The sequence below is a fragment of the Lemur catta genome, chromosome 10 (genome assembly GCF_020740605.2).
Source record: "Lemur catta isolate mLemCat1 chromosome 10, mLemCat1.pri, whole genome shotgun sequence".
Classification (NCBI taxonomy): Eukaryota; Metazoa; Chordata; class Mammalia; order Primates; family Lemuridae; genus Lemur; species Lemur catta.
This window is the reverse complement of record NC_059137.1, coordinates 9886712-9906900: the sequence shown is the minus strand read 5'-3', so window position 1 is coordinate 9906900 and position 20189 is coordinate 9886712. Positions and strand designations below refer to the sequence as shown.

At 36.8% G+C, this 20189-nt stretch overlaps 1 protein-coding gene and 1 pseudogene across 1 annotated transcript in view; both read right to left on the bottom strand.

Annotated features, from left to right (window-relative positions):
• SCAI (suppressor of cancer cell invasion) overlaps positions 1–20189 on the bottom strand; it is a 109959-nt gene that overhangs the window by 69623 nt on the left and 20147 nt on the right. The gene's annotated exons all lie outside the window — the stretch shown is intronic.
• Positions 3431–4536, bottom strand: LOC123646051 (annotated as a pseudogene).

The window sequence follows — 20189 nt, the reverse complement described above, 5'->3', positions numbered from 1 at the left end:
GACATTGCTAAATGTCCTCTGGGGGACAAAACCATTCCCAGTTGAGAACCATTGGTCTAATGTTATAATAATGTAAGCTTCCATAGGAAAATAATGATATTCCTTTTTTGTAAGTCTATTTTTATTTACTTAGCAATAAAAAGGATCTAATCACTCTATCCTAATTATCTCGATGGTGACTTCATTACCATTTCCCTACTTAAACAGAAGCCACTGGACACAAATTTCCTCAATTTCCCCTCCAGCCTCAAATTTACTTTTCTTACCTCAATCCTTCTCTTGTACAAAGAAGAGCTGCTTCTCCCTACCACCATGCGCTGGATTCCAATCCCACCTGCCTCAGTCCACAACTTGCCCATCAACTACTCTCTCCCCAGTAGGCTTAATTTCTCCCTCGGGCGTTTACCTAAATAAAACAAACAAACCCAAACACTTTCTCCTCCTCCTTGAGTTATCTCTCTCCTCTATACCACTAGATTTTCATAAGGATCCATCTTACACTCCTGCCCTCCACTTTTCCTTATTGTATTTACTTCTCTGCCTAATAAAATTGAGGCCTGCAGCCATTTTTCTAGTCTCTCAAAGATCAAGACCTCCTACCTGCCCAGTTGAACCGTTTCCTCAGAGTTCTTCCATTACCTGACATCACCTAGTGCTGAAAATATCTTCATCATTTTTATTTTTATTTTTTAAAGATAGGGTCTTGCTATGTTGCTCAGACTGGGCTCAGACTGAACTCCTGGGCTCAAGCAATCTTCCTATCTCAGCCTCCTGAGTAGCTGGGATTATAGACGTATGCCACTGTGCACAGCATGAAAATATTTTTGAATGAACTTCTAAAGAAAATATGAGACCTGGTAAGCAACATATCTCTTGAATTCCGTGACACTATTCTCCCAGTTCCCTTTCCACCTCATTAATGGCTTTCTCTCAGTCTGTTTCCCTTTTCCTCTGCATCCACTAAATATAGGTAGTCCTTTGGGGATGACTTTCAATCCTCTTCTAAACAATCTCCATGACTCCAAATACTTCTAGGAATTCCCTCTTTGACCTCATATTATACCCTGAGCTCCAAATAAAGATTTTTTAACAGGAAGGTGGTAGATTTTTCAATAAAAGGAACCAGAAATAATATTAGCATCAATATTAATAATTACCACCACCAAAAATGTCTTCTACATTCCAGGCACTGAAAAGAGCACTTTATAAATGTTAACTCATTTAATTTACTCCTCAACAACCCTACAAAGTAGGCCTTACTATTGCAACCACATAAATGAGATTACAATCTCAGAGAGGTTAATCAGCTTTCTTACATAGCTAGTAAATTGTAAATCTAGGACTGGAACTAGATTTGACTGCAAAGCCAATTTTCTTAATCAAGTGATACTGTATCATCTTATCTTTTCAATTTCTCTTCAAAATTCAAATGTCTTAGGTCTCTCCCTCATATCACAAACTTAAAGGGTAATTTAAAGACAACATTTAAACTGTATACTCTTAGCCTCTGTATTAAAGAAAACATTATTTTTCTAAAAGTCCTAGGGCTAAAAGGAAGTCAGTGTTATGTAGTTCATCTCTAAGCCTGCAGGCAGAACTGTATCTAACTCTGTATAACAGACAGATGGGTATCTTCTATTTTTAATGACATCTAGGAAAGGAAATTCTTGCCTACTAAATTTAGATTGTGAGCCAAAGGAAAAAAGCATATCTAATTTTATGCTCCATATAGCTAAACCTTTGCATATAGCTGGCAATATGCATCGTAAGGAGATTATTGCCACAAGTAGAAATGGACACTTAAAAGCTGTAATAATACAGTCACTAGAAAGGGATTCAAATGGACTCTCTTCAAGTTGACAAGAGAACAAAATCATTCTAGTACAAAGCACAATGAAACTGACATAACAATTCTTCCTATTATATTAAAACCCATTTGGCAGAAGTAACTGGAAAAATGACAAGGGAATGTCTGGTAGGATGCATACATGTTTCGCAGCTGTAACTGGGGTTTGTTTTTTGTTTTTTGGTTTTTTTTTCAGGTACAACATTCATATTTTATTTTGTTAATGCACAAGAAAGTAACCTTGCCATACAGATTCATTATCTGAAATGAAGAAGAATTGAGTATTCCTTGACTCCCTAATTTGGCACTTTGAGGAATTCCCTCTACACACAAGCCCCAACATGCACTCTTTTCTAAACCAAAAAAGAAAACATGCATATATACAGGTGAGCTGAAAAGTCAAAACACAAGACAGTGACTTCAGGGAAAACTAATCCCCCCAAATAAGTAGCATGTCTTGTCCTTAGAATTATGTTATACTAGAAAACTAGTAAAAATTCAGGCTAAGGAGGCAATGTAGAGCTTCAAGTTTTATCACATATGGGCCAAGTTCTAGAATACTTCTCTTAAAAAAGGACACCTTCAACGTGAAATATTATCAGAAGGTTTGATTTTGAATTATATGTGTGTATACAAACTTCTCTGTTTTAACATTTAACATATTCACGATTAATTACAAAGGTGCTGTAGCTGATTTATAGAACAAAATGATTTAGGCTCAGAAAGAGAAAATATGGACAACTTTAAGTAGTATCTCCCTATCTACCACTACCCATAGCATCACAAAAAATTTTTTTGTTTTTAGCTAATGCCATAATTGAAAGTTGATACTAAAAGCAGGAATTAAGAAAAAAATCATTTTTTGATAGCTGTTAAGCACTTGAATGCTTTAGAACCTTCTTGAAAATGCCAGTTAACAGGTCATATTCCTTTGGATGTTGCTTTAATTTGAAGCTTGGTGAAATCTACATTCTTTATCAAATAGTTCTATGCTAATTTTGGTGAAAGTACAATTTAAAAGTCTGTAACAACTACTCTATTGACTCCTAAGCAGGGGATTTTAGCATGCTGCTGTCTGGCTAGAGAAGCATTTCAAAAACTTTCTACAAACTAAGATAAAAAACAATGAATGAGCTGGGAGCAGTGGCTCACACCTGTAATCCTAGCACTCTGGGAGGCTGAGGCGGGAGAATCACTTGAGTTCAAAAGTTCAAGACCAGCCTGAGCAAGAGTAAGATTCTGTCTCTACAAAAAATAGAAAAAAATTAGCCATGCGTGGTGGCGTATGCCTGTAGTCCCAGCTACTCCAGAGGCTGAGGCAGTATTGCTGGAGCCTAGGAGTTTGAGGTTGCAGTGAGCTATGATGACACCACTGCACTCTAGCTGGGGCAACAGAGCAAGACTGTCTCAAAAAAAAAAAAAAAAAAAAAACAACACAAAAAACCAAAAACCCAAACAAACAAAAAACAATGAATGAGAACTATTATATGAATAGAAATCTAGTAAGGCAATTCTATCATGTAGGAATCTGTTTCCCAAATGTTTTCTACACTGACATTTTTTCTTAAAGATGTGTCACCTGGTTTTTCCACATTTAAATAGTATATGAAACTGAAGATGTGCATGTACAGAGGAAAGATTCGTATGTCTAGAGCCATTCATTTGCACGGAAGTCTTGTCATTGCATTGCTTTGCATTGTTCTGGCTTTGATCACCCACAGGCCACTGAAGGGCTGGGATGTCCTGGGATGTCCAGCTGCTCAGCATTCTAACTGCTCCATGACAATCATCCATGGGCCTGTCAGAATCAGACTGCTTACGGTCTGGTAGTCTACATGCAATACACTGAGCCCACTGACAGAGATGATGAACTGACAGACATTCATTCATGCTATGGCCGAAGGGCCACTAGGGTCCATGGCCTGGATGTAGCACAGCTCACTTCCTTGCACCACAAAGCCCCAGGCAACTGCAACACCAACAATCATGAATGCCTTCCCTGCATAAAGAGCCCCAGGACTTAGGAGTTCCTCAGAAGCAATGGGTGTCTATAGCATGGCCTTCAGGTTGCAGAGCACAGGGGGCTGCTGCTGAAATAGCCTCTCCTCCCACAGCTGCTGGTGCTGCTCCTCCTCACTGCAGACACAATCTTGATCTCCTTGCTGGGGCTGACATAAAGCTGGTAGGTTTCCGATAGTCATGGCTATGCTTTCTCAGGCAAAAGGGACCGTCAAGAGTTTCCTGGAAGATGGGAGACTTTTCATCGAGCAGCTCCATCACTCTTCATCTCCAATGGAAATTCACTCTGAACTGCTATCCATAAACAGGTGCTCGCCAGACATACACTGTATGATGCCATGCTCCATAAGGTGGTGGCAAAGCTGCTCTGCCTCCTTCCTTGCAGTGGCCTCACCTTCTGGAACCTGCCAATGCGGGAATTCAGATGCCATGAAGATGTGCTCACACTTGACCCCTGTTTCCTCCCTGGGATCCAGGAATATATTTTCAGGACTCATCATCAGCTTCTCATACAGCCTCTGTCCCATGAAGGCCTTCACTTTGTTGTCCATCGGGAAGGTGCCATCATCATTTCTGAAGTGGTAGAAGAGTGTGACATTCTTTAATTCCTTACGGTAATTCCATACCTAATGAATAATGTCCCAGGCTGCCAATTTCTTTTTTTTTTTTCCTGTCTTTTTTTTTTTTTCTTTTTTTAGAGACAGGGTCTCACTCTGTCACCCAGGCTAGAGTACAGTGATCACAGCTCACTCTAACCTCAAACTTCTGAGCTCAAGTGATCCTCCTGCCTCAGCCCTCTGAGTAGCTGGGACTACACATGCCCGCCACCACACCCAGCTAATTTTTTAAATTTTTTGTATAGACAGAGTCTCCCTATGTTGCTCAGGCTGATCTCAAACTTCTGGCCTCAAGCAATCCTCCCGCATCAGCCTCCCAAAGTGCTGGGATTACAAGCATGAGCCAACCCACCCCACCCGGTCTACTAATTTCTGTATGACTTTAATTGCCATTTCTCTGTCAGAAGACTCTTTGTGTTCAATCAGCCAGTCAATCAGTTCTTTTGTGACCAAAGCAGTCTGGGTAGGTCTTGAGATAATGTCATCTACCTTTAATAACCTTTGCTTCACGTAGCCTGAGCATTTACTGTTTTTTTATACAGGATATCTCAAAGGATACCAATTAACACCAGATGAAGAGATGGTTAAGGCAAGGTATCCCGGTGAGGGGTACAGAGCTGCCATGTTTTCTCTCAACCCACCACACTTTCAGCACCTCCACATTTTCAGCAGCCCAGAAGCTCTGTAACCAGTTTTTAAAAGTTAACTCCAAACCTTAATGGAGAAGAGTCATGAATGCATCTTAAGTCAGTAACACTTTGAGGTGCATAGCTATATCTATGCCATTCCTTCTTAGCTCTAGGCTTTAGACTCGAGACTCTTCACAACTCCCCAGAAAGATTTCAGCCTAATTCTGCCTGTCAGATCATCTTTGCTGGCTCTCAGCACATTAAAAGAAAAACAAACAAAACAAAAAAATTCACTAGTGCTGCAAAATGAAGAGATTTCTGATAGTATTAAAATATTGTACTAAAAAAAAACCCACCTCTTTGCACTATCTGTTAAGCAAAAAGCTAAAATCACTTTAAGATAATTTTCTTGAAAAAGCCAAGGGCTAGAGCTGACACAAATGTTTAACTGGCCCTAAGTCAAATACTTTCCCAAAGTAACCATTTGAGCATATATCCCTGCAAAGTTAAGAGGGCTTTAGTATTATTTCAAATAACATAAAATCCTGGGTCAAAAAGATCTGTAAAATTAAGTTAATCTTTTTTTCAATGATTAAAGGAAATTGCAAAGAGGATAATCACATAACTCTGATCTCCATTATCACATTAAATCTGGCACAGACTAGCAATAAATGCAAGTTGATAAAGGTAGGGAAATGTTTATATAAAACTATGATGGTAGTATTGGCACAATTTCAATAACCTGGGTCATTGATCAACCATTTTTTAAAACAAAAAAATAAATAAATAAAAGAAATATTCATAAGAAATAACAAGTATCAACAGTAAGACAAAAATACTGACCTTATTTAATCAGGCGAAACCACCAAAACCACCAAATACTTTTTTTTTAAGTAATTTATGTTGTTTCTCAAAAGAAAACATCTACATTTCTATCTAAGCACAATAATGAGGTAGGATATTTGTGACCAAAATAGTTCTTTCCTCAATTGTTGTTTAGTAAATGATTTGACAAATGAACTACAATTAAAGGGACATGGTTTTATTCTGTCACATTCTAACTTTGTAATCATTGGCTTAACCTACCTAGGTGAAAACCTGTTAATAAGCACAAAATACATATTTCAAACAAACCACCTTCAAACATAAATCAAAATGGCCTATCCCCCCAAAATCTAGACTAAATAACAAAAACACTGTTAGGCCATACAATAGCAACACTGTATGTATGTATGTATGTATGTATGTATTTATTTGAGAGACAGGGTCTTACTATGTTGCCCATGCTGGCCTCAAACTCCTGCCCTCAAGCAATTCTCCTGTCTCAGTCTCCCAATGTGCTGGGATTACAGACGTGAGTGACCACACCCAGGGAAGAGCAACTCTATAATGCCAAGTTTTACTTAGTGTCTGATGGAGGCTCATGCCATGTTTTTCTCCGCTGCTTCTCTGTCTGGTACTGGTTAATTGCTTTATGATTCCAATTCACATTTTATCACAAAATAATCTTTCACTTCTCATTAAAGCAAGCCATCTGTAATACTTAGGCCTTTTTTTAAAATAACAGCTTGAGATATAATTCACATATCATAAAGCTTACCTCTTTAAAGTGTATAATTCAGTGGTTTTTTTGTGAACTTCAAGTGGCATTCAAAACAGAAAGGGGAGTTTGTCACCAATGTAGAAGGAGCCCAGTAGACTTAAGTGAAATAACTATAACCTTCTCTCAATTCTAAGAACCTCCATGGAAGTGGAGCCTATTAGAAGAATCGGCAGTCAAGAGGCTCCCAAACAGGCTTTAAGAGTGTTGCTAAACTATTCTTATTTTATTTAAAGTGTCAACACTTTTACTTCCTAAATAATAATGGTCTTCAAAGGGGCTTTGACAGTTTTGCTGGCGGTCAACTGATACACCAGCTTGTATAAATTATTTTGTGGTGAGAAAACCAAGGCCATCATACACCTCTAAAATTTCCAATAATTGTAACGGTAATTAAGGAAAGGTTCTATATCCCCAAGTGCTACATCTGCTCCTATTACCTTCATGACACTGGACAAAATTACTTGTATTTTAATGGTACCTGTTGACTTTCCCTTCCCTACAAAAGAAAGAATCTGAATACATGTTCTTTAAAAGTCCTTCAGGCTCAAAATCCCTATGTATTGAAATGTATATAATACAAATGGAAAATAGTATATTTTAGAAATAAAGAGACTGTCTGGGGAATGGTCATGCTTGAAGGTGCTGACTCGGGAAGGTGGGGGTTGGGGGGAGGGGATGGAGGTATGACTACACGATGAGTGCCAGGCGCACTGACTGGAGAATGGACATGCCTGAGGCTCTGACTCAGGGGCATGGGCGGGACATGGACAATGTATATAACCTGAGCTTTTGTACCCCCATGAAGAGCTGAAATAAAAAAAAAAAAAATAGAGACCACAGATGAATACTTTGGCACAATTGTTTATACAAGTTTTCTATACTTCCATCTTTGGCACAGAAAAGGCAATTGCTTAAGTTACTGTATTTTATTCCCAAGAACTTAAGGCCCCTCTCTTTATAAATTTCCAAACCTTAATCTCAGAGGATTAACACTTTCTAGGAAAAATACATAAATAAGTCACTATTTGGCCAATATGATCTTAGAATTTTTTTTTTTTTTTGAGACAGAGTCTCACTCTGTTGCCCAGGCTAGACTGCCGTGGCGTCAGCCTAGCTCACAGCAACCTCAAACTCCTGGGCTCAAGCAATCCTTCTGCTTCAGCCTCCTGAGTAGCTGGAACTACAGGCATGTGCCACCATGCCTGGCTAATTTTTTCTATATATTTTTAGCTGTCCAGATCATTTCTTTCTATTTTTAGTAGAGACGGGTTCTCGCGCTTGCTCAGGTTGGTCTCGAACTCCTGACCTTGAGCGATCCTCCCACCTCGGCCTCTCAGAGTGCTAGGATTACAGGCATGAGCCACCGCATAAACACTTTAAATTATGTAAGTGTAAGTAACTCTGATTGTCTACTCAAGTAAAAACATAATAAAAAATACAAGCACTAGAAGATTCATTTCCAATGGCCTAGCCATCCAGTAAAAATTTTTAGCATTGTAAGCTTTATTTCCTGTCTGACATACTCAGGGATCTAGTTTGACAGCTCCTCTGTACAATTTCTACCAAAAGACTTCTCCAGCCTCTCTTGGTCCATGTAAACTGCTGCTAGGTAATATTTCTTTTGGCAACAAACTACATACTTTATAGAAACAGACCTTCAATTGAACGCTCACCACTCAAACCCCATTCTTCCCTAACATGAGTCTTTAAGTCTTGTATAACAAGATGGATACATTTTATGGTATTAAAGTGTTAAATTAAAATGTTAAATTTTCCCTGATAACAGAAGGATTCAATTCAAGTTATAATTTCTCTTAAAGAGAAACCAAAAATGGTTTTGATAGTGTTATTTTTCATTCTTTCAATTGCCCTAAAATTATAGGTAGATATATATTCTACTAGTTTTTAGGAAATAAAAACAAAATTAAGAATAATCTAGAAAAAATAAATACAATATAAATGATACTTCCAAAGTTTAAAAACCATACTTTCAATTCACTACTCCCACCTTTTTATTCAATACATACCCTAACATATCTTGCCCTAATCACCAATAACCCATTGTCAAAGAAGTAAAATATACATGTTATTGACTGACAAAGCCCAAATGAACTACTGAAGCAACTACTTAAATCAAGGTTTCTCCATTTAAAATCTCAATGGAAACCCCAAGTATGCTTTAATTTAATTTAAATGCCTATTTGGCCCTAAGCCCTGGATATACAAAGTTTTATCAGATATAGAATCTGCCACTAGTTTATATTCTAGTGGGGAGGATAAAGGAGTATATAAATACCAATATATATATTATGTTGGTATGACATAGTTTGAAAAAGCACAGGATTGGTAAGTTTATTCATTATAAGATGACCTTAAACATATCATTTGTCTTCTTAGAAAAACAAAATTGACCAAAACTGAAACAAATGCAAATGGAAAATCTGAATAGTCCTATATCTATTAAAGAAGTAGATCTATAAATAAACAGAATTCTAAATGAAATCACTACATGGCTTCACCAGAGAACTTATCTAACCAGGATGAAAACATCAATCTCATATATATATAGCCTTAGTTCTCAACAATTAAATCAATGATGATATCAATAATTAGTTTAAACCAAAAAACTTCTAATCATATTCATCCCAAAGTATTTTATAAAATAAAATGATGTACACCTTGAAAGTAGAATTCATTTTACTAATTTCACAGATAAACTCAGATTTGTGAATAAACAGAATAAATTTTATCTGTTTAGTTTTTCTTAAAAAAAATCAAACTTTTAAAATTTATTTTTTACTGAGGTAAAATATACACACATAATTTACCAGAAATACATCAATATTATGCCAACTTTTTTAGAGAAAAGCGGAACATTTCCCAACCTATTTTATAACCTTGTGGCTGGGTGAGCTGGCTCATGCCTGTAATCCTAGCACTCTGGGAAGCCACGGCGGGAGGATGGCTTGAGGTCAGGAGTTGAAGACCAGCCTGAGCAAGAGCAAGACCCTGTCTCTATTAAAAACAGAAAAAAAATTAGCTGGGCAACTAAATATAGAAAAAATTAGCTGGGCGTGGTGGCACGCACCTGTAGTCCCAATTGCTTGGGAGTCTGAGGCAGAAGGATTGCTCAAGCCCAGAAGTTTGAGGTTGCTGTGAGCTAGGCTGACACCATGGTACTCTACCTAGGGCAACAGAGTGAGACTCTGTCTCAAAAAAAAAAAAGAAAAGAAAAGAATATTTTATAACCTTGGATAACCTTTTATAAGGATAATCTTGATATCAAAATCTGAAGGACAGTATATGAACAAAAACATAAGTTAGTAAGTTGAATCTCGCAATATATATAAAAGTATCACGACTAAGTTGGGTTTACTACAGAAACTCAAGGCTGGTTTAACATTAAAAAACAAAAACAAACAAACAAACAAAAACAAGCCTGGGCATGCTGGCTTACACCTGTAATCCCAGCACTTTGGGAGGCTGAGGTACGAGGATCACTTGAGGCCAGGAGTTTAAGACCAGCCTGGGCTACGAGGCAAGACCTCATCTCTACAAAAATAAAAACTACACATATACATATAAAAATCAATCAAAGTAATTCAACACAATACCAGAAAAAAGAAAAAAATCATATGATGATCTCAACAGACACAGAAAAAGCACTGGATAAAATTAAACACCCATTTAGGATTTAAAAAAAGATCTCAAAAAAAAAAGTATCCAAAGAACTTCCACTTCTACCCAAGATGTAGTAACAGGGACCAGATTTATTCTCTTATCTCAAAAAATCAAAAGGAAGGAGATGAAATATACTACATAATGGGTTTCAAAGACACCGGACATCAGGCAACAAAGAACAATGATCTCTGAGGACAAAAGAGGTCAGCCCCACAACTGTCCCAGCTGACTGTCTTGAGAGCAATTCCAAGGTGTGGCCCAGAGAAGGGGAACCCAGGCAGAGGCCAAGGGATGTCCTGAGTTGAAAAGACAGAGCTGCCAGTCCAGTGAGATCAAGGCAGCTAGACAGGACAGGATATCATAGAGGAGACACTGCACAGACAAAAAGCTGCAGAATTTACAGAGAGTTCCTCTCAAGTATTCTGCCAAGCACTGATCAGCCTATGTGTGGAAGAAAACTATCAAAGACAGAGGAAAGAACCATCTCACAGGATTAAAGGAAACAGTGCTACATGGAACTCACACACAGGCAACAATAGTGCCTGTTCCTAACAACCAGATTTGGAAAACATTGTAATTCCCTGGTAAGGTAATCAGAAGGGTCATGTCACAGAAGTAGAGAATGATAAGCTCTACTGATGACAGCCCTAAATGCTGCTCTAGTCCCACCTAATAAAGATTGAAAGTATGGGCCAGGCGTGGTGGCTCACGCCTGTAATCCTAGCCCTCCGGGAGGCCGAGGTGGGTGGATCGCTCGAATCAGGAGTTCGAGACCAGCCTGAGCAAGACCCCATCTCTACTGAAAATAGAAATAAAAATTATCTGGACAACTAAAAATATATATAGAAAAAATTAGCCGGGCATGGTGGCACATGCCTGTAGTCCCAGCTACTCGGGAGGCTGAGGTAGTAGGATCACTTAAGCCCAGGAGTTTGAGGTTGCTGTGAGCTGGGCTGACGCCACGGCACTCACTCTAGCCCGGGCAACAAAGTGAGACTCTGTCTCAAAAAAAAAAAAAAAAAAAAAAAGATTGAAAATATGACCTGAAAGGACAGAAATATTTCCAAATAATTTAACTGCATCCCAGGAAAAATCTCAAGAAATTTATAGGAAGGAAAAAAATCTCTAGTACCTCCACAATGTTTGGCATTTAATCAAAGATTACCAGGCATGCAAAGAAGAAAATATGAGAAAAATCAACCAATCAAAACCAACTTAGACCTGACATTAAAATAGTTATTTTAACTATAGGGACAAGCAAACTTTTCCTGTATCAGGCCAGATAATAAATATTTTAAGCTTTGTGAGCCATACAGTCTCTGTTATAACTAGTCAATACTGCTTTGGGGCACAAGTCTTGATCAGACTTGTCAAATGACAAATAGGATATATAAATAGCCAATAAACATATACATAAGGTAGTTGGTTTCATCAATTATCAGAGGAATGCAAATTAAAACCACATTTTACCCCCGGAGCAACAAGCACACCCAATACCCAGAGCTTGGCTTCTGATACCATTCTCCAATAAAAGGAACCCAGGATCCTTGGAGAAATGTCTGATCCTATGACTGAGGCAGGAAATACACACGACGAGCCTGGACCATCTTGTAGTGCCACAAAGTGTGGAAGCGCTTAAAAAACAAACACTCTGGGCACAGTGGCATATGTCTGTGATCCCAGCTACTTGGGAGAATAAAGTGGAAGAATCGCTTGAGCCCAGGAGTTCAAGACCAGCCTGGGCAACATAGGGAGACCTCATCTCAACAAACAAACAAATAAGAAAACAAAACCCACAATTATGGTGGTATGTCAAAGAGACACATCAGCCAACTGAAGGAGCTACCAATGACTGCGCTGGAACAACTTAGGCAACAAAATAAAGTAGTATTGTACCATAACCCAAAGTATAAAAAATAAATATCCATGAGTCTAATTATATAAATATATGATTGAATAACTAAATAAAGGGGAAAGAATAGACAAATCTCCTGTGAAGAAGAATTTAAATTAATTTATGTAGATATTTTCCCTTCAAGGAAGTAGAGCATAACCTCTTTAAGTGTGGACTGTGTCTAGTGACTTCCTTCCAAAGAGTGCAGCATGGAAAGGGGGAAGGAGTAACTTTACAGTGAAAAAATCTGACAAACCCTATCTCAGCCAAGTGATTAAGGTTAACACCAGCAGTAATAAGTCATGCAGACAGCACATACCCTTGATATGATGTGATGACAATGGTATTTTATCTCTGTGGTCTTCCTCCCTAACCCCAATCTAATCATGAGAAAAACAGCACATGAATCCCAACTGAGAGACATTCTACAAAATACTGGGCCAATGCTCCTCAAAACTGCCAAAATCATCAAAAACAAAAAAGGTCTGAGAAACTGTAACTGTCAAGAGGACCGTGAGGGAATATGATGACTAAATGTCATGTGGTATCCTGGGTAGAACAGAAAAAGAACATTTACTAAATACTAAAGAAAGTAGAATAAAGTATGAATTTTTATTAATAATTTCTTAAAGTAAATATATATGGTCGTCATAAAAGAAGTTTAAAATCTAGAAATCATGAAGAAAGAAATAAAAATTATCCAAAATTCTACTCCCTGGAAGTAACCACGAGAAACAGATCAATGATTAACAGTCCAAGGCAATGGTTCCCAAACTATGTCCTCAGGCGCCTCCGGGCACCACATCAAATTCGCAAGGATGCTGCAGAGTATTTTAAAATTTCAAGGGAAATACAGTGACATCTGTCGGATACAACACAAACTACAAGCTCTAGGTAGTTCAATTTTAATAGTAGATCATTTGACATTCCTTTCAATAATCTCATATATTTGTGAAGATGGTTTTTCAGTGGCTGCTGGCATAAAAAATAAATACCATGTGAAAATTTTGTGGTACAGGAAATGAGGTGATGGTATTCAATGTGATTCCAAGGTTTGAGAAGTTGAAGAATGGCCAACATAAACCCCACTACTAATTGTGGTTACTGAAGAATGAAATAAACTTTTTTTCCTAAAAACAAACCACACATATTATTATACACCTAATAATGGCTAACATTTAAAAATACCAAATGGTGGCAAACAAGTAAATAAATTGGAATTTTCACTGAAGTAGCTGATCGGAGTGTAAATTAGTCCAATCACTTAAGAAAACTGTCAATATTTAATTGAGAATGCCCATTTTGTATGACCCAGAAATTCCTTAAATATGTAACCTAAAGAAACTCTTGTACATGTACATCAAAATACACTTTAGAAATGTTTGTGGTTGCATTATTTGTAATTTAGAAACAAATCAATTGCCCACAGATAGGAAAATAAACTGTAGCATAGTTGTGTAACTGAATACCAAATCATAGTGAAAATGAATGGAACAAACCCATAGGCATCAATACAAATGAATCTCAAATTCCTAATGTTGATGAATAAAGCAAACTGAAGAAGAATATATGATTTCATATATATAAAATTTAACAAATCTAAAACTAATTTATTTACAGTTATATCCACATCCAGTTAAACTATATTTACTTATATTCATAAACAGGAGAATGAAAATAATTCAAAGTAATCCTTTCCTCTAATAGAGAAGGAAAGGGGTGAATGTCATAGAAGAGAGGCATACAAGGAACTTTCCAGGTATTGATAATAAACTATTTTTTTAAGTTGGTCAGTGGGAATGTTTATTTTATAATTCTTTAAAGTATATATATGTCATATATGTCTTTTTGTATATATATTAGATTTCTTTTTTTTTTGACACAGGGTCTTGCTCTGTTGCCTGGGCTAGGGTGCAGTGTGTCATCACAGCTCACAGCAACCTCAAACTCCTGGGCTCAAGCAATCCTCCTGCCTCAGCTTCCCGAGTAACTAGGACTACAGGTGCCACCACACCTGGCTAGTATTTCTATTTTTTGTAAAGATGCAGTCTCACTCTTGCTCAGGCTGGCCTTGAACTCCTATTCCTAATCAATCCTTCCACCTCGGCCTCCCAGAGTGCTAGGATTACAGGGATGAGCCACCATGTCCAGACTAGATTTCATACTAAAATAACTTAAAATAAATATTATTTATTCAATAAAATATTTGAACACCTACTATGTTCCACATATTTTCTGTGCTTTATAAACAAATATCCCTGTCCTCATAGAGCTTATATTCTAGCAGAGGAAAGAAGACAGAAAGCAAAACCCAGAATGAATAAATGGGAAAACAAAGTATTTTTTTCATACATACTTTTTTATTTAAAAAATAAAAAGAGCAGAGAAAGGGATATCAGGAGCATAGGGCAGATTATATATGAAATATCCACTGAATTTATTTTGAGATATGTCAATTTTTTATTACAAATAAAATTTTATTACAAACAAAAACTCTTAGATTTTTACCAGTTTATAAGAAAGTAGGAAAAATGTAAGAGATAAAACCATCAACAATATATTAATATAAAGTTAATTAATTAATTAATTAATTAAAAAAAATAAAAAACAATTTCTTGCTTTCAATATCCTTAAGACTGTCAAGTAGATTATCCATCAAAAGTCCTCAAAAAGTACCTGGCATATCGAGATTCTTTAAAAAAAAATCTGCTGAATACAAATGGTTATTTTCACTTGAAAATCTATCTTAATTATCCAATTTTCTGGGCCAGCATTTTCCATAAAATGAAGAAACATTTTTAAGAGAATTTATAAAAATGAATGTCTGAGTTCTCATTTACTCTTTTGCCTATTACATTTATTCTTTACCTGGTGGCAATTTTGAAACACACCAATGTATTTCATACACTGCAAAGGATAAAAGAATCTAAAATAAGAGAAGAAAGAAAAACCTGAGGCCTTCAGGAATTCTACGCTGACTGAATTGAAGACTACATTCCTACACACCTGAAGATGTTTTTCATTCAGTAACATTTCAAATTATTTATCTATCATCTAGTCTCAAGTATGTGGCTTATCTGTTATACCAGTAAAAGTAGCATCACCAACATTTCTGCCTTTAAATCTTGTATCTAAGAGATCTGCAATAGCATGAACTGTCTAGAAACAAAATTCTTTTCATTCTTTATTAATAGTCTTTATATTCTTTGATACATAAAAGTAAAAATGCACTCAAAACAACTACTTTTACCTAATTACCTGGATCATTGCAGAGGACTGTCTGATAAAACTGTACTCTCACTGTTACTGAAATTGGTAAATAGAAAATAATGGTTTTAGAAGCCTGAGGAATTTTGAGGCATTTGAAACCAGAAGACATTCTCATCAAGGACTGTTTTCGTTACATTGATGAGACTTTATTACATAATACTCCTGATACCCCTTTCTTTGCTCTTCTTATTTTTTAAATTAGAGAGAGAGAGAGAGAGAGAGAGAATGTGTGTGTGTGTACTTTTTTCTCCCTTTTATTCATTCTTGGTTTTGCTTTCTGTCTTCCTTACTCTGCTAGAATATAAGAAATTATCTATACCAAAGTTGTTTTTCTTGATGATTTCAGTGTTACTATTTTAGTCAATAATAGCAAAAATTTTATAGAGCCAGACAAAACTGTGTTTTTTTTCTTAGCTGTACTACTAAGTAAAGTGAGTAAATCACTTTATTTTCCTGAGTCCGTTTCTCTATTGGTAACGGGAATAATACCACTTGCCTTCCAATGAGGTAACAAATATAAACCTTATCTGCTAACGAGCACCAGCACCCTGGGAAGGAAGTTATCCTCCCTTGGTGCCCTCCTTCCATTTAGCTCAGTGCCTACTAATACTCTAATCAACCTAAACACTGAAAAATTAAGAATTGATAAAAACACAGCAAACTGAACACTTAAGATCTATACATTTCACTATATGTACAATACCCACCAATAAATGTAAGCTGTTAGTTTAAAAGTAAACATAATGACAACAGGTAATGTAATAATATTTGAGACATCATTGCTAATCTATCAGTAAATGCCACTTACTATCAAGAAGTCCAAAAACTAGCACCAGCCCATCCCCACTCTGGTTTAGAAATGTCTCCATTACCTTCCCCTTACTCCTTTTTCTTACAGAGGTGATTATGGTCTTCACCTCTTAAGTGAAACATTCAGCCTTGAAAAATCTAAAACATGTTTATTAATTCTTATTCCCTTCAGCCTTCCCAACATTCTTCTGTCCTGAATTTCTTGGGACTTACTCATCCCACCATTTCAGATTGCAACCTTTCTGCTGGTTATCCTTCACCCTCCCTATTCTAAGAATAATAAAGCAAATAATGGTAGCATAGTAGCAGCAGCAGTAGTAGTGGTGATCAGAAGTAGTAATGAATAGCCAACATTTTGTGGAAGGCCCTATCCTACACACTTTATATGTATATATAATTGAAGTCTCACAACAAGTCTATGATACAAATCATCATTTTATAGATGAATAAACTGATTTACAAAGAGGATGCTATCTTCCCAGGTCACAAAGCTGGCTTGAATCATTCCAAAGTCACTGTTTATTATGAACATGCACACAATCCTAAATTAGAAGTATATGAAAATGGAGTTATCTAGGCAGGGATGTTATTGTCCAATGTTTGCTTTCTTGTTTTGTACTACTCGTTGGTTAAGAGAAAAAACAATTCAATAACTATGTAAAATGAAAGTCAATGAGATAAGAATCTCTAAGGGAAGAAGAAGCAACCCACTTTTCTTTTCTTGTGAAACTAACAGTGCTCCTGAAGGTGGAAATCTGTCTTGTTCTTACACTTGAGGCAGTTCAACATATAGTATAATCTCTACTGTAAACTCTGGCAAAATGGAATACCAATCCAGTTATCTACTGCTGTGTAACTTAGTGGCTTAAAGCAACCTTTTATTGTGCTCATGAATCTGCAATTAGGATAGGGCTTCACAGGGACAGCTCATCTCTGCTCTACACAGGCACCCACTGGGGCATTTTGATGGGGATCTGCTTTTAGGACAGCTCACTCACAAAGCTGGCAAGCTGATACCGGATATTGGCTGGGAGCTCAGCTGGGGCTGAGGGTCAGAGCTTCAGTTCCTCTCTTACAGAGGCATCTCCTGGTTTCTTGGGCTCCTCACAGCATAGCACAGCAGTTAAGTTGCAAAAGTGGGTGTCTCAAGAAAAGTAGAAGTACATGGCATTTTTATGACCCAGCCCCAAAAGTAACATAGTGTCATTTGACCCACACTCTATTGGTGGAAGGCAGTTACAAAGGTCTGCCATGGTTAAAAGAGTAAGACACAGACCTCATTACTACATGGGAGGAGTGTTAGAAGATAACATTGTGATCAATAGTAAAACATGTAGAAAGAAAGATACTGTTAAAGACATCTTTGGGAAATACAATCTGTCATACCAACAGAATGGTTATGTATTAGAATATATAATATCAAAGTTGACTTTTTGCTAATAACATCCATTGGTTTTTATTAAATAGAGTTTTCCTATAAAAAACAAGGGATAAAGAGATTAAAAACAATAACCTGGAGTTTCTCCTCTCTTGTGATGAAATAAATTCAATGACCCACAAGTAATTAGAGTCAAATAATAGAGAAAACGAGGAGAAAGGTTGGTTAGGTATGTCCCAGAGGAAAAGAATGATAAAATAAAGAAAATGAGTAATCCAAATTAAACATATTGAATTGGAAGAAACTTTTGACATCACTTTAGTCTATTTTGCCATTATTTTAGCAACTACTAGAAAACTGAGATATTTTTTGCATTTACATTTCAATGAAGGTCAAGAAAATGTCTTATTTTTAGTTAAATTCTAAAATGCATAAATTTTTCCTCATTCATTTCAGTCTCTGTTGTTATTAGCAGTAAAAACCCTTAAAAATGAAATTGTGTCAAATACTTTCAGAGTTAACAAGGTAAAGGAAAAGCTGAGGTACCTGCATCCTGTTTCAAAGAACCGTTTATGGGCAGAGAGAACAATAGATTACATAATGGATGTTGGAAAAAAGATGAATCAAACCCCTGAGGCATGTAAGGAAAAAAAAAGAAAGAAAGAAAAAGAAAAGGAGTGACTAGAAACCTGCCCAAGCTCTGGGGAATTCACCAGCACACTGTACTATATGCTTTCTGAACACATTCTTCTACAAAGACTCCACACTTAAGCTGCAGTTCTTTTCCCACATATCAGAGATAGAAATGGCTCCAGAGATCATTTAATCCAGTGGTTTCCAACATTTCTGAGCATAAGAATCTCTTTTCAAGAGTAAAAATCCTGTGGACATCCATATGACAATTTTGATTTTTATCATCTGGTTTTTGAGAAAAACCAGTGATGACAGGAGTACCACGAATTCGTCAACACCCCTACTAAATGTTATTTGTATTTTGTCATAAGTGCCTTTATATATTAATACAATAGTAGGTACATGAGACATTGGATTTGGATGAAATTCTTAGGAAGCACTAAATACACGACAGTCATTGGTAAATATGTGAGTAAGCTATATTTGAAAAGACTGAGATGGAAGAATTTTCAAGGACTTCACTTTCAGGTATGTTACAATAGGATTTCTCCTACTGTGCTTGTGGTTGGACTCAATAACTTATCTCTTCCAACACACATTCTATAATTCTCTTATAAATTATTAAAAACATTTTACCCTTCCTTTTAACTTATATCTTAATGATTTAAAACTGATTTTGGACAATATAGATGCATATTCCTATTTTATAAGAAGTAAGAATCCTCTTACTTGTTAATGACAATTTTATTATCACCAGCCAGGAGTTATCTCAATAGAAAAATGGCTTGCTTATCTATTGTCAGAAAGACAGGCTAATGAAAACTATTTCTTTTTTTTTTGAGACAGAGTCTCGCTTTGTTGCCTGGGCTAGAGTGAGTGCGATGGCATCAGCCTAGCTCACAGCAACCTCAAACTCTTGGGCTTAAGCGATCCTACTGCCTCAGCCTCCCGAGTAGCTGGGACTACAGGCATGTGCCACCATGCCCAGCTAATTTTTTCTATATAGATTTTTAGCTGTCCAAATCATTTCTTTCTATTTTTGGTAGAGACGGGGTCTCACTCTCGCTCAGGCTGGTCTCGAACTCCTGACCTCGAGCGATCCACCCGCCTCGGCCTCCCAGAGTGCTAGGATTACAGGCGTGAGCCACCGCGCCCGGCCTTGAAAACTATTTCAAATCTAAAATCTTTACTTTTGGCAGTTGTTCTCTGAAAATTTACACATGGTAACTATAGTCTGGAAATTATCACAATAGTTTAAAAGTCCTAATGGCTACTTTGCAGGCTTGTGGGAAACCACATGTGAGCACCTTCAACAGCATTCCCCGTCCAGAGAAGAACTCTAGGACACTGCCAAATAAGCATATGTGCTTTCAAGGCCCATAGAATATATGGAGAGAGAGCACAGGAGAAAGAAACCTGACTGTAAAACAAGAATACAAACAGTGGTACCTAGGCGTAGAGTCAAATGTTTCCAAAACAGCTGCCAAGTTTATGAAAACCCAAGTACCTTCCTCTTGCTTAGCCTGTCGTAAAGATGGCCATTTTATGACAAACTGCATCAATGCAGAGAACCCAAGATAGTAACACAGAAACTCCGACAGGTTTAAGAGCACTTTGGAAAACATGGCAAAGTAAGGCAATAAAAGACTAGGCTCTTATATTACTCAGGGTTCTCCAGAGTAACAGAACCAGCAGGAGGGATACAGATATATTAATAAATATAGATGATATAGATATAGATCTATTATAAGGAATTGGCTTATGCAATTATGAAGGCTAAGAAGTCCCAAGATTGGCAATCAGCAAGCT